This window comes from Pelophylax lessonae, assembly GCF_965119305.1.
Source record: "Pelophylax lessonae genome assembly, chromosome: 4".
Taxonomy (NCBI): Eukaryota; Metazoa; Chordata; class Amphibia; order Anura; family Ranidae; genus Pelophylax; species Pelophylax lessonae.
In genome coordinates this window covers 433,937,800-433,956,639 of record NC_138771.1, presented here as the reverse complement: position 1 = coordinate 433,956,639, position 18,840 = coordinate 433,937,800, and positions in this window count along the sequence as shown.

Sequence of the window (18,840 nt, the reverse complement as noted above, 5' to 3'; positions counted from 1 at the left end):
CATAATTTTTTATGCTTTGTCATTTACATATTTTCTGGGTTAGCGCACCTGATTTATACTTTTTCATCGCATTTTTCACTCTAAGGTAGCAGCATACCCTAATTTGTATCAGCGCACTTTTCTATATATTTCACTCCATCTTTAATATTGATTGGGCCCTGGACAAACATTTTCTTGCTCCCAATGCAGTTTTGCTCTCCAACATCCCAAAAAACAAACCCCTTCTGCTCCACATTAAAGACAGCCCTGGTGATCTGAAACATACAATAAATAGCAGCTCCACTCAAAATCAGTTTACTGCAACAGATCAGGCAGCAGATTGTGATTGGTTGCCAGAGGTTACAGCATATTGTTACTGTTCACTGACTGGTTGCTTGAGGTAACTGTATGCTACATGCACCGTGGCAAAAAGTGGTCATTGTTTACTTAGCACTAGGGTTGAGCGAACCCGGACTGTATTGTTCGGGTTCGTACCGGACTTTTGGTTATTCAGTACCTGGACCCGAACCCGAACATTTCACTGTATGTTCGGGTACTGTCCGTTGTTCGGTAATGTTATTTGATGTTTTGTCGTGGTTTTAATGGTGCGGTTTCAACAGGTGCAAGGCAGCCAATCAGCAAGCGTTTAACTAGGGTGCCCTAGAAGCCATCACAGCCATGCCTACTAATGGCATGGCTGTGATTGGCCAGTGCAGCATGTGAGCCAGAGTCTATATAAGCTGGAGTCACATAACGCCGCGTGTCACTCTGCTATAACTATACTAGGGAGAGGTTCCTGATGCTGCTGAGGGAGAGATAGGAGATTACTGTAGGGTCAGGCTGGAGAGTGCTTTGAAGGAAAGCATAGGAACAATCTTCTTTAATCAGACAGCGATCTACATTGATTTGATTGTGTGGGGGTGCAGTGCACAATCTTTTTGCCCGGAGGGAGAAATAGGAGATTACTGTAGGGTCAGGCTGGAGATTGCTTTGAGGGAAAGCATAGGAACAATCTTCTTTAATCAGTAAGCGTTTTACATTGATTGTATTGTGTGGGGTTGCAGTGCATGATCTTTATGTCCTGACCTGAGCCCAGTGAGGAGGAAAAAGGAGAAAAAAAAAACTTTTATCAGTCTGTTAGGTGGGCAGCGTGCGGTGCTGCACATTTAATGCAAGCTCAGTGCATATGTATCTGCTTAATCTGCATTTAAAAAAGAAAAAAAAATGTTCCTTCATATTTAACTTTGACATACAGTGTTTAGACAGACACTGCTTTTCTAACCTGCTCTTAAAAAAGCACCAATGTAAGGGGAAAATAATTATTTTTCAGTATTTAAAGTAAAAATGTTTTTTTTGCAGTTTTTGATTCAAATGTTTTTTTTTTATTCAATAGCGGAATAGAACAACAACAGTATCCAATCTGTTAGACGTGCGGTGTGTAGCGGCCATTTCCTGCAAGCTCAGTGCATATGTGTCTGCTTAATCTGCAAAAGAAAAAATCTGCTATTCAACAAGCACCAATTAAGGAGACAATTATTTATCAGATTTTCATTCATACGTTACAGCGTGATACACCCATTGCATACTGTTGTTGTATTCCGCTTTGCAATAAAAACCCATTTAGGGGAAAAAAAAGTTAATTGCGGCCTAGGCTGCATATGTCACAGTGAGATACACCCATTGCATACTGTTGTATTGCACATTGCAATAAAAAACCCATTTAGGGGGAAAAAAAAGTTCATTGCGGCCTAGGCTGCATATGTTACAGTGAGATACACCCATTGCATACTGTTGTATTGCACATTGCAATAAAAACCCATTTAGGGGGAAAAAAAGTAAATTGCAGCCCTGTCTGCATATGTTACAGTGAGATACACCCATTGCATACTGTTGTATTGTGCATTGCAATGAAAACCCATTTAGGGGGAAAAAAAGTTAATTGCGGCCTAGGCTGCATATGTTACAGTGAGATACACCCATTGCATACTGTTGTATTGCGCGTTGCAATAAAAACCCATTTAGGGGGAAAAAAAGTTAATTGCGGCCCCGTCTGCATATGTTACAGTGAGATACACCCATTGCATACTTTTGTATTGCGCATTACCATAAAAAACCCATTTAGGGGGGGAAAAAATTAATTGTGGCCCTGTCTGCATATGTTACAGTGAGATACACCCAGTGCATAGTGTTGCATTGCGCATTGCAATAAAAACCCATTTAGGGGGAAAAAAGTTAATTGCGGCCTAGGCTGCATATGTTACAGTGAGATACACCCATTGCATACTGTTTTATTGTGCATTGCAGTAAAAAACCCATTTAGGGGAAAAAAGGTTAATTGGGGCGCTGTCTGCATATGTTACAGTGAAATACACCATTGCGTACTGTTGTATTGCGCATTGCAATAAAAACCCATTTAGGGGGAAAAAAAGTCAATTGCGGCCTAGGCTGCCTATGTTACAGTGATATACACCCATTGCATACTGTTGTATTGCGCATTGCAATAAAAAATCAATTTAGGGGAAAAAAAAAGTTAATTGCGGCCCTGTCTGCATATGTTACAGTGAGATGCACCCATTGCATACTGTTGTATTGCGCATTGCAATAAAAACCCATTTAGGGGGGAAAAAAGTTAATTGTGGCCCAGGCAGCATATGTTACAGTGAGATACACCCATTGCATACTGTTGTATTGCGCATTGCAATAAAAAAAAACATTTAGGGGGGAAAAAAAGTTAATTGCGGCCCTGTCTGCATATGTTACAGTGAGATACACCCATTGCATACTGTTGTATTGTGCATTGCAATGAAAACCCATTTAGGGGGAAAAAAAGTTAATTGCGGCCTAGGCTGCATATGTTACAGTGAGATACACCCATTGCATACTGTTGTATTCTGCTTATCAATAAAAACCCATTTCGGGGGAAAAAAAGTTAATTGCGGCCTAGGCTGCATATGTTACAGTGAGATACACCCATTGCATACTGTTGTATTGCGCGTTGCAATAAAAACCCATTTAGGGGGAAAAAAAGTTAATTGCGGCCCCGTCTGCATATGTTACAGTGAGATACACCCATTGCATACTTTTGTATTGCGCATTACCATAAAAAACCCATTTAGGGGGGGGAAAAATTAATTGTGGCCCTGTCTGCATATGTTACAGTGAGATACACCCATTGCATAGTGTTGCATTGCAATAAAAACCCATTTAGGGGGGAAAAAAGTTAATTGCGGCCTAGGCTGCATATGTTACAGTGAGATACACCCATTGCATACTGTTTTATTGTGTATTGCAGTAAAAAACCCATTTAGGGGAAAAAAGGTTAATTGGGGCGCTGTCTGCATATGTTACAGTGAAATACACCATTGCGTACTGTTGTATTGCGCATTGCAATAAAAACCCATTTAGGGGGAAAAAAAGTTAATTGCGGCCCTGTCTGCATATGTTACATTGAGATACACCGATTGCATACTGTTGTATTGCGCATTGCAATAAAAACCCATTTAGGGGGAAAAAAAGTCAATTGCGGCCTAGGCTGCCTATGTTACAGTGATATACACCCATTGCATACTGTTGTATTGCGCATTGCAATAAAAAATCAATTTAGGGGGAAAAAAAGTTAATTGCGGCCCTGTCTGCATATGTTACAGTGAGATGCACCCATTGCATACTGTTGTATTGCGCATTGCAATAAAAACCCATTTAGGGGGGAAAAAAGTTAATTGTGGCCCAGGCAGCATATGTTACAGTGAGATACACCCATTGCATACTGTTGTATTGCGCATTGCAATAAAAAAAACATTTAGGGGGGAAAAAAAGTTAATTGCGGCCCTGTCTGCATATGTTACAGTGAGATACACCCATTGCATACTGTTGTATTGCGCATTGCAATAAAAACCCATTTATGGGGGAAAAAAAAGTTAATTGCGGCTTAGACTGCATATGTTAGAGTGAGATACACCCATTGCATACTGTTGTATTCTGCTTATCAATAAAAACCCATTTCGGGGAAGATCCAAAATTCAATAAATATGAGGAGAAGGTCAAATAAGGGACGTGGCCTGGGTCGTGGTGCTACTGGTGGAGCTCCTGTTGCAAGGAGAGGACGTGGTCGATCTGTGCCAGCTACACGCACAGGTGAAACACATTTCTAAGCTGTGAGTAGGCGACAGAACCTGCAGCAGTATTTGCCAGCGCCTAACGTGCCTCTACAAATGTTGAGGCCAGAACAAGTACAGGCGATAGTAGATTGGGTTGCTGACAGTGCCTCCACTCCCTTCACATTATCTCCCACCCAGTCTTCTGCTGATAGGTCAGAGTTGGCACCTGCAGCCGATGTCCATCAATCTTTCACCTCACCCCCTTGCAAATCAGCGAAGCAGTCTGAGCCCCAAGTCATGCAGCAGTCTCTTCTTCTTTTTGATGACTCTGTTAGCATGGTTTCTCAGGGCCATCCACCTAGCCCTGCCCCAGAAGTGGAAGAGATTGAATGCACTGATGCCCAACCACTTATGTCTCCAGATGAGTACATTGGAGGACCATCCCAGCACGTCTCGGATGATGACGAAACACAGGTGCCAACTGCTGTGGAATTCCGAATTGTGGAGACCGACAAGGAGGGCAGGGGAGAAGACTGGGTGGAAGACGATGTGGAGGACGATGAGGTCCTCGACCCCACATGGAATGAACGTCATGCAGGTGACCTGAGTGGTTTGGAGGAAGAAACGGTGGTCGCACAGAGCCACTAGCACAGTAGAAGAGGGAGCAGGGTGCAAAAGCAGAGCGGCCGTGCCCTAGACACTATGCCTGCTACTGCCCAATGCAGCAAGCGACCGAGCACACCAAAGCCAGCTCACAGGAGTTACCTAGTGTGGCAGTTCTTCAGACAATGTGATGATGATAGGACACGAGTGGTTTGCACGCTGTGCAATCAGAGCCTGAAGCGAGGCATAAACGTTCTCAACCTGAGCACAACCTGCATGACCAGGCATCTAATTGCAAAGCACGAGCTGCAGTGGAGTGCACACCTAAAAAACCAAGAAAGGTCTCTGGCTCCTCCTGCTTCCTCTTCTGCTGCTGCAGTCTTGGCCTCTTCATCCACCTCTGTAGTGACAGTGGCACCTGCCACCCCGCAAACAGAGGATCCACCAACAACCATCTCCACAATGTCCTGTGGAAGCGTTCAGCTTTCTATCTCCCAAACACTGGAGCGGAAGAGGAAGTACCCCGCTACCCACCCGCGATCCCTGGCCCTGAATGCCAGCATTTCAAAATTCCTGGCCTTTGAAATGCTGTCATTCCGGCTGGTGGAGACGTAGAGTTTTAAAAGCCTTATGGCGGTGGCTGTCCCACAGTATGTCATGCCCAGCTGCCACTACTTTTCCAGGCAAGCCATGCCTTCTTTGCACAACCAAGTGGGTGACAAAATCAGGTGTGCACTGCGCAACGCCATCTGTGGCAAGGTCCAACTAACTACAGATACATGGACCAGTAAGCACGGTCAGGGATGTTATATCTCCCTAACAGCACACTGGGTAAATGCAGTGGCGGCTGAGCCTAAGGTGGATAGCAGTTTGGCGCATGTCCTTCCCTCACCGAGGAATGCAGGGCGCTTCAGTTTGCCTCCTATTCCTAAAGCCTCCTACGCGTTTCCTCATCCTCTACCGCCTCCTCTTCCGGTCAGCGTAACACCTTCACCACCAATTTCAGCACAGCCAGGGGTAAACGACAGCAGGCAGTTTTAAAACTTGCCTGTTTGGGTGAAAAACCACACACCACGATGTACTGAATGACGGGTCTGCCCCCTTCAACTTCTGGGTCTCCAAGTTGGGCACATGGCCTGAGCTTGCCCTTTACGCCTTGGAGGTGCTGGCCTGCCCTGCAGCCAGTGTATTATCTGAACGGGTATTTAGCACGGCGGGGGGGCGTTATCACAGACAAGCGCAGCCGCCTGTCCAGAGCCAATGTGGACAAGCTCATGTTCATTAAAATGAACCAGGCATGGATCCCACAGGACTTGTCCATACCTTCTGTAGAATAGACATGTATACCGGCCTTACCCAGCCATTGTTGTATTTGATCTTTCTTACTCTTTTGGGGTGTACCCTAATTTAAAAAAACAAATGAATTAAAAACCAAAACCAGTGTTGGCTACCTCGTCCTCCTCCTCCACTGCGGCCCCCGCTTCCACCTACACCGCCATATCCACCGCCACCTCGACCTCCTACTCCATATGGGCCTCGTTCTCCTCCTACATCATTCAAGATGATTATTTTTTATTTTTTTGTTTTTTATGTTATTTTAAGTTATTTCCCTATCCACATTTGTTTTCAGAGCACTTGCCATGCTCTTAAGATGAGTTTGCTGCCATTTGCAGCCCTCTAGCCATTTTAGTGCTCAAAAGTTTGGGTCTTCATTGACTTCAATGGGGTTCGGGATCGGGGTAAAGTTCGGGTTTGCCCCGTTAATGACCAGGCCATTTTTTGTGATTTGGCACTGCATTATTTTAAAGGAAAATTGCGCAGTCGTGCAACGCTGTATCCAGATACAATTTATGTTCTTTTTTCCCCACAAATAGAGCTTTCTTTTGGTGGTATTTGATCACCTCTGTGGTTTTTAGATTTTGCACTATACACAAAAAAATCGACAATTTTGAAAAAAAAGCCATATTTTCTACTTTCTGCTTTAAAACATTCCCTGTAAAAAAAATTTAAAAATTACATTTTTTTATCAGTTTAAGCCAAATTGTATTCTGCTACATATTTTTGGTAAAAAAAATCCCAAAAAGCGTATTTCAATTGGTTTGCGCAAAAGTTATAGCGTTTACAAACTACAGGATAGATTTTTGGACTTTTTATTTATTTATTTTTTTAATTAGTAATGGCGGCAATCTGCGATTTTTAGCGGGAGTGTGGGAGTTCGGCATTGCGGCGGACAGATCGGACCCTTAACTGACATTTTTGACCTTTTTTGGGGACCAGTGGCACTAATACAGTAATCAGTGCTAAATATTATGCACTGTTACTGTATAAATGACTGGCAGGGAAAGGGTTAATACTGGGGATGATCAAAGGGGTTAAATGTATGCCTGTATGCTTACTGACTGTGTGCGTGTGTGTGTGTGTGGGGGGGGGGGGGGGTTCTGTGACAGGCACAGACAGATAGCAGTTTCAGCTTTGCTGAAACTGCTGATCTGTCCCTGCCTGTCAGAGAAGATCCGTCTGCTTTGTTTACGTAAGCAGGCTGGTCTTCTCTCTGTTTCCCAGACAATCGCGGGAGGGCAGCGGCAATCGGCGCTGCTCCTCCTGTGGCCTGCGGGCTGCCTCCCGCTGTGTCTAAACAAAGCGGGAGCGCAGCTCTGGCAGCGTGTGCCGCCCAAACCACATGCACTCCAGTCACATAGTACTACGTCTCTGGATGCAGCCAAGCTGCCCTGACACAGTAAAAAGCAGCGAGCAGTCGGCAAGTGGTTAACACAGGGCAAAAGGGGCAGCTGCCCCTTGCCAAGTAGTTGTTCTGGGGTCCAGCATGACTTACAAATCGTAGACATCATGAGGTATTATGTCATGCTGGGCCCCACAACAATTACTTGGCATGGGGCAGCTGCCCCTTTTGCCCCGGGTTAAAGACGGCTCTGGTCAGCAGCATTAAGGTCACAGCTCCATCTTCCACCGCTCTTGCATAAAAAAGCTCAAAGAGATATGTGCTAAGAAGATCCAATAGTGTAGTATTGCTAGTGACTTTTTAATAAAATAATAAAAAGGAGTAATACACAATGCGCAGAGACACATACAAATATCTATTCACAGCATGCATTGACACAGTGTAGTGCAACTGCTCATGGACAGAACTACATATAGTCATAAAAATACATTTTTATTTAGAAACATCAGATATAAAAAAGAGACACAATGTCCTATTAAAGTGACATATAAAGAAGTAGAAATAAACTCATGCGTCCTTAGTTCGTACTTATTATACACTGACAACATCAATGTAACCCAAGGACTGCCAATCAGAGAAAAGATGGTCAGCCCAACTGTATTCTTGTGATATCTCCCAACATGTTTTAAAACTGTAGTCCTGATCATCACATATAAAAAAAATGGTAGCTTCATACATATATATATACATATATATATATATTAGGATATACAGAAAAGGCTGTTGTTGGTACTTGCAAGGAATCAACCATATGTATATACAGGGTCATTTAGACCAAAAACAAGTTGTTTAAATTAAAAAAAAAAAAAAAAATCACTTCTGTGTTCAGAAGGTTCACTTTAGTTACTAGCTACATAGCTGGAGTTAAAACAGCAAGGAAAAAGAATGTGTAGTACAACTCTAATACATTTTCCCGTGTTTTATCCCTCTAAGAACCCTGAAAATATGAAAATATGCCTGTTGTTCTGCCAGAAATGCACTCAGCTCCTAATTTTCTGTTATGTGCTGACAGCATATACCTTTTTCTGTCCTGAAATCACAAGAAATTGTCAATCCAGCCCCACTGGGGTCCAGGCACTGCCCTGGAGGACATGTATCAATGAAAAAAAAAGTTTGTAAAAAACATAATTTTTAAATGAGCAGTGATTTGCTAATGCTTAACCACTTGCCTACTGTGCACTTAAACACCCTTCCCATCCAGGCCAATTTTCAGCTTTCAGCGCTGTCACACTTTGAATGACAATTGCGCGGTCGTGCTACACTGTACCCATTTGAAATTTTTATCATTTTTTTCACACAAATAGAGCTTTCTTTTGGTGGTATTTAATCACCTCTGGGTTTTTTATTTTTTACAAAAAAAAAGAATAAAGACAGAAAATTTTGAAAAAAAAAAAAAGTTTTTCTTATTTTCTGTGAGTAAATTTTGAAAATAAATTTTTCTCCTTCACTGAAGGGCGCTGATGAGGCGGCACTGATGGGCACTGATAGGCTGCACTGATGGGCACTGATGAGGTGGCACTTATGGGCACTGATGAGGTGGCACTTATGGGCACTGATGAGGTGGCACTTATGGGCACTGATGAGGAGGTACTAATATGCCGCAATGATGAGCACTGATAGGCGGCATTGATAGGTGGCACTGATAGGCGGCACTGATAGGTGGCACTGATATGCGGCACTGATAGGCGGCACTGCTGGGCACTGAGAGGTGGCACTGCTGGGCACTGAGGTGTCACTGCTGGGCACTGAGAGGCGGCACTGGCGGGCAGCACTGATGGGCACTGAGAGGCGGCACTGATGGGCACTGGCGGATGGCACTGATGGACACTGACGGGTGGCACTGATGAGCACTGATGGGCAGAACTGATGAGCACTGATGGGCAGCACCATCAGTGCCCACACTCAGTGCCCATAGTGCTGCCAGTCAGTGCTTATCAGTGCCTAGATGAGCAGGCACTGATGGGCACTGACTGGCAGCACTATGGGCACTGATTGTGGGCATTGATGGGGGACACTGATGGCGGGCACTGTGGGCACTGATGGGGGGGGCACTGTGTATGTTTTTTACCTTTTAGTAATCAGGGCACTGGTAATCAGTGCCCTGATTACATGTCTCTTTGTCCCTGGCGCTGTGCAGCTCTCCCTCCTTCCTCACACTGCAGGCTCCGTGTGAGGAAGGAGCGCCGGCGATGAGAGATGATCTCATATGTTTACATATGAGATCATCTCTCATTGGATGATCCGATCACGTGGTGAATGGCCGCTGTGATTGGCCATTCACCACGATCTGTGATCGGCTGTGTCCAAGGGACACGGCCGACACAGATTCTCCCCGCTGCGCGCTCGCGGGAGCGCGCGGGGGGCGTGTCACTGGGAGGCCGTTTTTAAACGGCCTCCCGAAAATTCGAGTCCGCGCTGCAGCCGTATATAGGCTGTAGCGCGGATGGGAACTGGTTAAAGTAAAATAAAAATTAAAAATTCCTTTAAATATAGTACCTGGAGGGTCCCCTTAGTCTGCCTGTAAAGTGACACATCTGTATCGTAAATAGAACCGGCTGCAGCAAAAAAGGCAAAAAAAATGAAATGTTCCCTGTAAGCTTTTTTTATTTATAAACAGCGGCATGGGGAGCCAGTCTTTATGATGAAGCTACAATTGAGTGCACTCAGAACAAGATTAGAGATTTTTTTGGATAAATCCTGGTGTCTGTTTCGCAGACCTTAGATAGAGGTAACAGGTGAGGAAAAATTGGGCATTGGGTGTTGGTGGTGCCTTCACACTGTAACCCTATAAAGGTACTGTTGATAAATCAAGTAATGCCTGTGCATTGTCAAGGAGCAAGTGGCCGATGCTGTGTTCAAAAAAAACTCACCTGACTCCTCCATGCATGATGTTGTGGCAATGGTAGGAGTAGCTGTGTACAAGCTGCTTGGGTGATAAAGGAGGAGGTGAATGGTTCAGTAAGCCAGTCCACCACCTCCTCTGCATGCTGTGGCTAGATAGCATGGGCAAAATCTCTAAAGAAAGGAAACATCAAGGTGACCCCGGCAACAACATAGGAAATTAGGGGATCCCGAGTCCCCTACTCCCCTGTTTTTCACTTCACTGCCCCTCTGCACTGGCATCCCCCGTCCCTTCCCTTCCTCTCTCACCACACCAGGTACCTACTTTATATCTTGACATATACACCATGAGACTACCAATAAGCTCCCATTTCCTTGGCTACCGATCTCTACCCATACGGCTGCTATGGCCACCCTAAAAATCATATCCTGGAATGTCAAAGGCCTTCGCTCCCCTAACAAACGGATGATGATCCTCCGCCATCTTAAGAGACTAGGGGCGGACGTTGCACTCCTGCAGGAGACACATCTTGCGGAGGGCGACCTGCGCTTTTTAAAGAAGCTCTGGGTTGGCGAGGCAGTTGGCTCTCCGGCGGCGGGCCGCAAAGCCGGAGTAGCCATACTGATACACAAAAACCTCCCCTGTGAAATATTATCCACGGTACGTGATGACATAGGCCGCAGAGTGTCAGTCTTGCTCAAATTGCCATCACGCACTGTGCAAATCTCCAACATTTACGCCCCTACACCTCCTTCAGCAGAATTCAACAGGGACACCTCGACCTGGCTGCTCAAAAATCCTACACCCTTTCATGTCATTGGGGGTGACTTCAATGACGCTATGAACGTGCAAGAGGACCGGAAGCAACGCAGATCGAGACCCCCCACACATGCTCAGACACGGCTTAACTCTATGACAGCTGCCCTACACTTGGTGGACTCTTGGCGCCTTAGCCACCCCAGGGAATTTTCATTCTATTCTCCCCCACAAGACTCCATGGCAAGGCTAGACTACCTTTTTGTCACTCCTGAATTGGTAAAGTCCATTCATCACACTTATATTCATAGTATTGCCATCTCCGACCACTCTCCTGTATCATTGACCTTACTAGTAGCCCCCTCTGCTAATTCTTGGAGACTCCCTGGGTTTCTCTTGGACAACGAAGACTTCCAACAGCATGTTCGCAAGTCCTGGGAAGACTATGCTTCACTGAACCAGGGCCACTTAGATGACCCTGTCCTCTTCTGGGAAGCAAGTAAAGCGGTCCTCCGGGGCGCCATCATAGCGTACACGGCCTCTTATCGCAAGTCCCTCATGCAACACTACCGCAAAGCCAGTGATCATCTCCGCAAAGCCCAACTAGCGCTCACTGTCTCCGACTCCCCCGATCACATTGCTGATTGGCATTCCGCCAAGCGGCAATTTGACCACTGGGCTGAGCAAATAGAGAGCACTAAATGCACGCGATTCACAGCAACACTTTTCCGATTCGGCAACAAGCCTGGCAAATTACTCTCCAGATTGATTAAGGGCCCCCACCGTCCGACGCACATCTTGGCTCTTAAAGACAGCTCTGGGACCCTGACTCAAGAGATTAGCGACATCTTGGAAAATTATTACACAGCACTTTATAGCAGTGACCCCAAAAAAAAGTCTGCCCAAACCTTCCTAAATGCCTTATCCCTCCCCTCCCTATCTGACACACAATTGGAATGGATTAACGCCCCAATTACTTCAGAAGAAATTAGCAAAACCATTTCCAATATGGCATCCCACAAAGCTCCAGGGCCCGATGGATACCCACCGGAATTTTATAAAACGTTTAAAGACACCTTCTTACCCACGCTCACTTTGCTCTACAGCGTTATGTGGCAGGAGGGCACGTATTTGCCATCGGGCGCTCAAGCATACATAAAGCTGTTAGCCAAGAAGGGCAAGGACCCTGCCCTTACTGGATCGTATCGCCCAATATCCTTATTGAATATTGACGCAAAAGTCTTATCCAAAATCATAGCGTCCAGGATAGCCCAGGTTCTCCCTACACTCATCCACCCTTCACAGGCAGGCTTTGTCAGGGGCAGGTCAGCAACGGCAAACATTCGCAAAGTCATAGCGGTCCTGGAACATGCCAAAGCCAATCCCTCTGCCCAGCTCGCTATAGTTGTCGAGAAGGCTTTCGATAACATCAATTTTGACTGGCTGTTCCTGTCCTTGACAAAGTTGGGCTTCTCCGGTAGAATATTGAGCTTTTTGAAAGCCCTATATGCATCCCCCTCAGCACGCATCATCACTTCTTTAGGCATGACGAACCCCATCTCACTTCACAAAGGGACGCGTCAAGGTTGCCCTCTGTCCCCTGTACTGTTCAACATGGCCATGGAACCCCTTTCCAGATATTTACTCTCTTCGGCCCCCATTCATGGGATAATTTTGGGGGAGAAGGAGTTGAAGACCGCCCTCTTTGCGGACGATCTTTTACTCTTTACGTCGCAGCCCAGCGGCGATCTCCCTATACTTTGGATACTTAGGATTATGACAGGTCTGAAAGTCAACTTCGATAAAAGCGAAGTTCTCCCTCTAACCCAATCAGTAATTGACCAATGGGACCCCTCTCTCCCCTTTCCGCTCACTCTCAACCACATTACTTACTTGGGCATTAAAATTGGCAGGCTCCCCTCATCATTGTATCAACTCAATTATGTTCCACTTATAGAAAAGATTGTCAGGGAACTTGAAATGTGGATGACTCTTCCCCTGTCGTTTTTCAGAAGGTGCCACCTGGTGAAAATGGTTAGCTTTCCACGCTTGCTATACCCTCTTCAAACAATCCCCATTCTCCTTAAACATAAGGATGTCCGCACACTAAACAGAGCCATAGCCTCATTTCTTTGGAACAAGAAAAGACCTTACATCTTCATTGCCAAACTGCACCTTCCGAGGAACGAGGGGGGAGCTGGCCTACCCAACATCAGACTTTACAATTTAGCATGCCTTCTACGCTATGGCCTGGACTGGATTATTGAGTCCTCCACCTTTTCCAACTATGTCCTTGAAGCTAACGTAGCTCGACCGTTAAACCTTTCTGGCATACTCCATAGTAAACTGCAATCTCTCCCCGAATCTCTCCAGCACCATCTACTCATTCGTGATACCTTAATCGCATGGAGAGAAATAAGGAAACACCTCGGAGTTCCGTACAATATTTCAAAACACCTACCGCTTCATGGTAATCCATCCTTCCCCCAATCTGGAGATTATGCTCCGTACCAATTGTGGGCACGCAAAGGTCTCACCGTAGTCTACTCTTTTATCCGGGCGTCCGACTGTTCCATCAAATCATTTTCAGAGCTGGCTGTGGAATTCAACCTGCCACAATCTCATCACCAAACAGTTTCCTTCATTAAATCTTGCTCTCTTAATCTTTCAAAGAGTTTTCAGAAAACACTTGTGGAGGAATTAATCCACCGGAAACAATATTCCATCTCTCTCATCTATGACCAGCTGGTAATACACACAAATAGGATTACGGTGGAAACGTTGTTCGACAAGTGTGGCTCTGACTTTCTTCAAACAGACCTGGCGCAGAACATTTTGAACGGCTACCTAAAATTAAGGAAATATGTACTAGCTGAAACATGGAGAGAAACTCAGTTCAAGTTGATCCACAGGGCTTTCATACCAGCCTTGTACACGACTAACCCGGGTACTACTGCTATTTTCCCCAAGTGCAATGAACACAGGCCAACCTTGGCACACAGATTTTGGCACTGTCGGGTAATCTCAATGTTTTGGGACCTTGTGTTGGACTTTATCCATTCCGTCCTGGACATTCGCCTGGAAAAGTCTCCTCATTTTCTGCTTTTCGGTTGTGAAGCTCCAAGCTCAACTACAGGATCACATAACAGGTCGACCACACCGACACCTCAGTGGGCTTACCTTTGTGCCCTGGCGGCAAGGAAAGTAATATTAAAAACCTGGATCTCTAACACCCCCCCCCCACAATCTCTATGGTATGCAACGACTTGAAAGCCCTACGCTATACGGAAAAGACCGATTTGGAGACCAGGAAATTTATCTCCACGGAAAATTTTTTTGCTAGATGGCGATCATTCATTGAGCGAAAACTCCAGGAAGCAGAAAGAAAGACTTTGATGTCTTCATTCCAGTATACGAAATGGTATCTGCAAGCCTCTATTGCAAACACCTTGGGCAGTCTGAAGGTCTAAGACATACAAAGATTCTCATCGGTCTCAGGGAACATAATTTAGCCTTTCTCCCCTCACCCCAATCTGAATCTCATGGAAGTATTCCAAATCACTCCCCCATGCCCCCCCCCCTATTTTCCTTCCACCCCCACCCCTCAACATCCCTAACACCACTACTGTAGCTCATGGTATGATCAGTGGCCAGTACAGAGTCATCCAAATCAGTCTTTTTGATGTTTGATGGTTAATGTTCTCCTCCTGTCCCATGCGAGAATGTTTCAACCTCTTTCTCTCCTCACACTTTTCTTCCCCGAGGTCCTGTAGTTTGTATTTCCCGTTTAATGCCCTTATCTATGTGAACTTTTGGACCCATAAGGTTTAAAATGCCTTACGATTTTGTGACGAAACGTACATCCTATTGCTGCCTCAATGTAATGTTCACTTTGTTTGTACAAATTGTTGCTTTTCAATAAAAATATCTTAAAAAAAGAAAACATAGGAAATTATACCTCCCACAATGGAGCCATCTATGTCTGTTGGCTGCCAGGAGGGCCATAATGAAAACATGGATCTCACCCTCACCACCCACCCTGGCTCTATTACGGAGAGACTTAACAGATTTGTTATGCAGAGAAAAGTTGGACACGGAAATGCAAAATTATGCCCCGGCCAAGTTGTTCTTCTCCGATGGAAATCTTTCATCAAACACTCATTCTCCCCTGAGGAAATCACATCCTTAATGTCATATTTTCAGTACACGGAGTGGTGCAAGGCCAAATTGTCAAATTTGTTGGGACTGCTCAAACCCTCCTAAGTCAGAGTTTCATTGTTTCAACCCTCTATTTCATTGCTTATCTTCTAGTCACTCAGGTGTATCTTAGTTGCTATTAGTCTGTACTCAGGGAAGATAGTTTGAAAGGTAACAAATTTTGTTTATGCTTCATTATTCTGTTTTATTGGATTCCAGGCCTCTAGTTTGGTTAGGTTTTCTCCCCCTTGCCCCTATCATGAGAATGTTGCAGAGTGTGATCACTGGGTGCAGCGGAGTCCATTCAGATCAGACATTGTGCAGTAAACAGGAACTGGCTTCTTTATTAGAACATAACACAGAAATCAAAGATGTCACCTCATTGTAATAAGAACAACAGACAGGAAGAGATAACCAACAAGTTCAGTACAGTGTACAGGATATTACAACACATCATAGAAATGCATAGCATATCACTGAGCATTAGCGACACCTAGTGTCCTATTTGTGAACTGCAGTTAATCTGTAATAGGCTAAGCTTTAAAGTTGTTGTATCTCCAACAGAGAAAACTCTATCCGGTACCAGTCATCTCAAGCACTTGTGTTAGCACAAGATACAGCTCTTAGCTGTTACTCACACTGACCTTACCAACAGGGCTGTATCTCATTTACATGTATGCCTATTTGTTTTTTTTTTTTGACCTGTGCTATATATTTTATATTTTATTGTTTATATTCGTGAGTTCTAATCTTGTACATTTGTATTTTTCTTGAAAATTTCAATAAATATGTAGCACTACTCCCACGGAGCTGCTGGTCACAGGTCCCCCTGGGTTGCCATTAGCAACAGTAGAACAATCTGGCATTTTCCAAGTGTTTTTACACAAGAGTCAGTCCAGTTTCTTTGGTTTTTATGTTTTATTAGGAACTTGGATAGGAGAAGGGATAAGTGGGATACTCCAACTGAACAAAACTATGCACAATTGGCAGGGACGACTTGAGTAAATGCTGGTTAACGCAGAGTAACGCTGAGTAACGCTGAGTAACACTGAAATTGAACTAGTCACGGCTAGGCCGCTGGTTTCAGTCTGTCACTAGCTGTGACGCAGAACTGAAGTAGTTCTCTGAGGTAATCTGTACTCTGAAGTAATCCGTACTCTGAAGCAATCTGTACTCTGAAGCAACTGAACTGTACTGCTGAATAACTTCAGGGCCCTTCCTGGCACCCCCTTTGTTCCTAATCGTCAGGGTTCAGTACACGGCACCCCCTTTTTTGTAACACTCTGAGTGAGCTGGCTCCTTGATCCCCTGACTTCTCTGGAGTGGTCCCCTCTCTTAGGCAGACCCCTAGGCAGATCCCTTGGTACTCACGATACTGTTTTTCCCAAAGTCCTCTGCCCAACAGCTCCACTGGTCAGCACACTGGATCCTCTGCAGCCCAGCTCCACTCCTGGTCCCTATGCAAACCGCCTGGACCACCTTCCTCACTCTGCAGGAGGAGAGAAAGCCGTCCACCTCCTCCTGGGACTTTGCTCCCACCAAAAGACACCCTGCCTCATGTGCTCCCCGCTTTTATCACCAATCCCATGATGCACCTCTTCAGGTGCCAACCCACTGGGACAGTTACAAAAGATTGTGCATCATTGGCTAGGTTTCTTCCACTGTCCAACATGCCTCCCTATTGGTTACAGTGGGGACACTCCCTAAGACCAGATAAATACACACTGAGCACACGGAGCAGGCCTAACTAAAGATCAGGCTCCCCTGATAAGCAGCAGGAGCATTAGATGCTTTTACCTAGCACCTATCTAGGAAGATGCTACAAATATAGCGGCTGCTGGCCTGCTCACTGTTCCATGGGAACGTCTACCTCTCTTTTTTGGCCTCCCAGACATTATTGGGGGGGGGGGGGGTAGGTGGCTTATTACCAAAATGTAATAGAGATGGGGAAATATGTTTCCCCTAAAATCAATGTAAAGTAGTGTTTGGTGCACTTGAACTTGAGTACTCACTACACTCCACTGACACACTACAATATACTGCAGTAAAACTGAGCTGACACACTTCAATATACTGCAGTAAAAATTACACTGACACATTTCAATATACTGCAGCAAAACTGCACTGAGGCACTTCAATATACTGTGGTGAAAGTGCACTAACGCACATCAATATACTGCTGTAAATTGCACTAACGCACTTTAATATACTGCAATAAAAGTGCACTGACACAATTCAATATCCTGCCGTAAAAGTGCACTAATGCACTTCAATATACTGCCATAAAAGTGTACTAACACTCTTTAAATTACTACTGTAAAAGTGCACTAATGCACTTCAATATACTGCCGTAAAAGTACCCTGACGCACTTTAATATACTGCAGTAACATGCATTAACGCACTTCATAATGCTGCAGTAAACGTGCAAACAATAGAACACTATAATACGCTAACTAGCTAGTAGCAATGAACTTACTAGCCCTTTTATATCTATCTCCACTCCAACTGGCTTCTCTGGGAAGGAACCTTTTATAATGTGGGTCTATGAACAATACACCATGATTACAGAACCAAAAAGGAATTCCCCTTGGGGTGGGACTCAGGCACCAAATTAATATATGAAAAACAACAAATATATGTAAGATCAATTCTTTATTAATTTATACAAAAGAAGATAAAAGCATGGAGGCAAGCAAAAATACTTCACATCTGACAGTCGAACTTAAGACCACACGACCCCTGGGTTGTTACCTGACGCGTTTCGTGTATGCTGGCCAGTCTCAATTAGAGGCTGGGTGGGAGCGGCTGAAACCTCATGTGTCTGGCAAAAGAGAGCAAGCAGCTTGCCGGACACACAGGTCTTGTGAGGCGCTCTGTCCTCTATGAACAACATACTGCCGAGTTCTAAGACTTGCTGTCACATGAGGTTTCAGCGGCTCCCACCCAGCCTTTAATTGAGACTGGCCAGCATACAAATTCTGAACACCTTACTATCTAGGACTCTGGTTAAAGACCCTAACATCTTGAAAACGGCACTCTTGATGGACAACATGGATATGCTGACCATTTGTTTTTAACTGCCAGGCAGGCTACCCATACTTATCACCACAGTGAACTATACCACCCTCCAAGGGTACCCCTGAGGAAGGAGTTCAAACACACTCTGAAACGCGTCGGGTAACAACCCAGGGGTCGTGTGGTCTTAAGTTCAACTGTCAGATGTGAAGTATTTTTGCTTGCCTCCATGCTTTTATCTTCTTTTGTATAAATTAATAAAGAATTGATCTTACATATATTTGTTGTTTTTCATATATTAATTTGGTGCCTGAAAAGTCCCACCCCAAGGGGAATTCCTTTTTGGTTCTGTAGTCACTTTTTGGGATGTGGCACCGTGGGGATATATACAACATGAGCAATTATATATTTAATACACCATGATTGGGCACAGTCATCATTACTTTTTCCAGTCATGGCTTTGACAGTGTTTTGTGCCTTGATTGGGCAAATTCTTTGTTGCTTCAGCCAATCAGGGCTTCCAATACACTGTGCCGCATGCACTGCATTGTGGGGCGCTCGGCGGGCTGAACAAATGGTTGAGCTTTGACAATTTGGGTGTTTGCTGAAC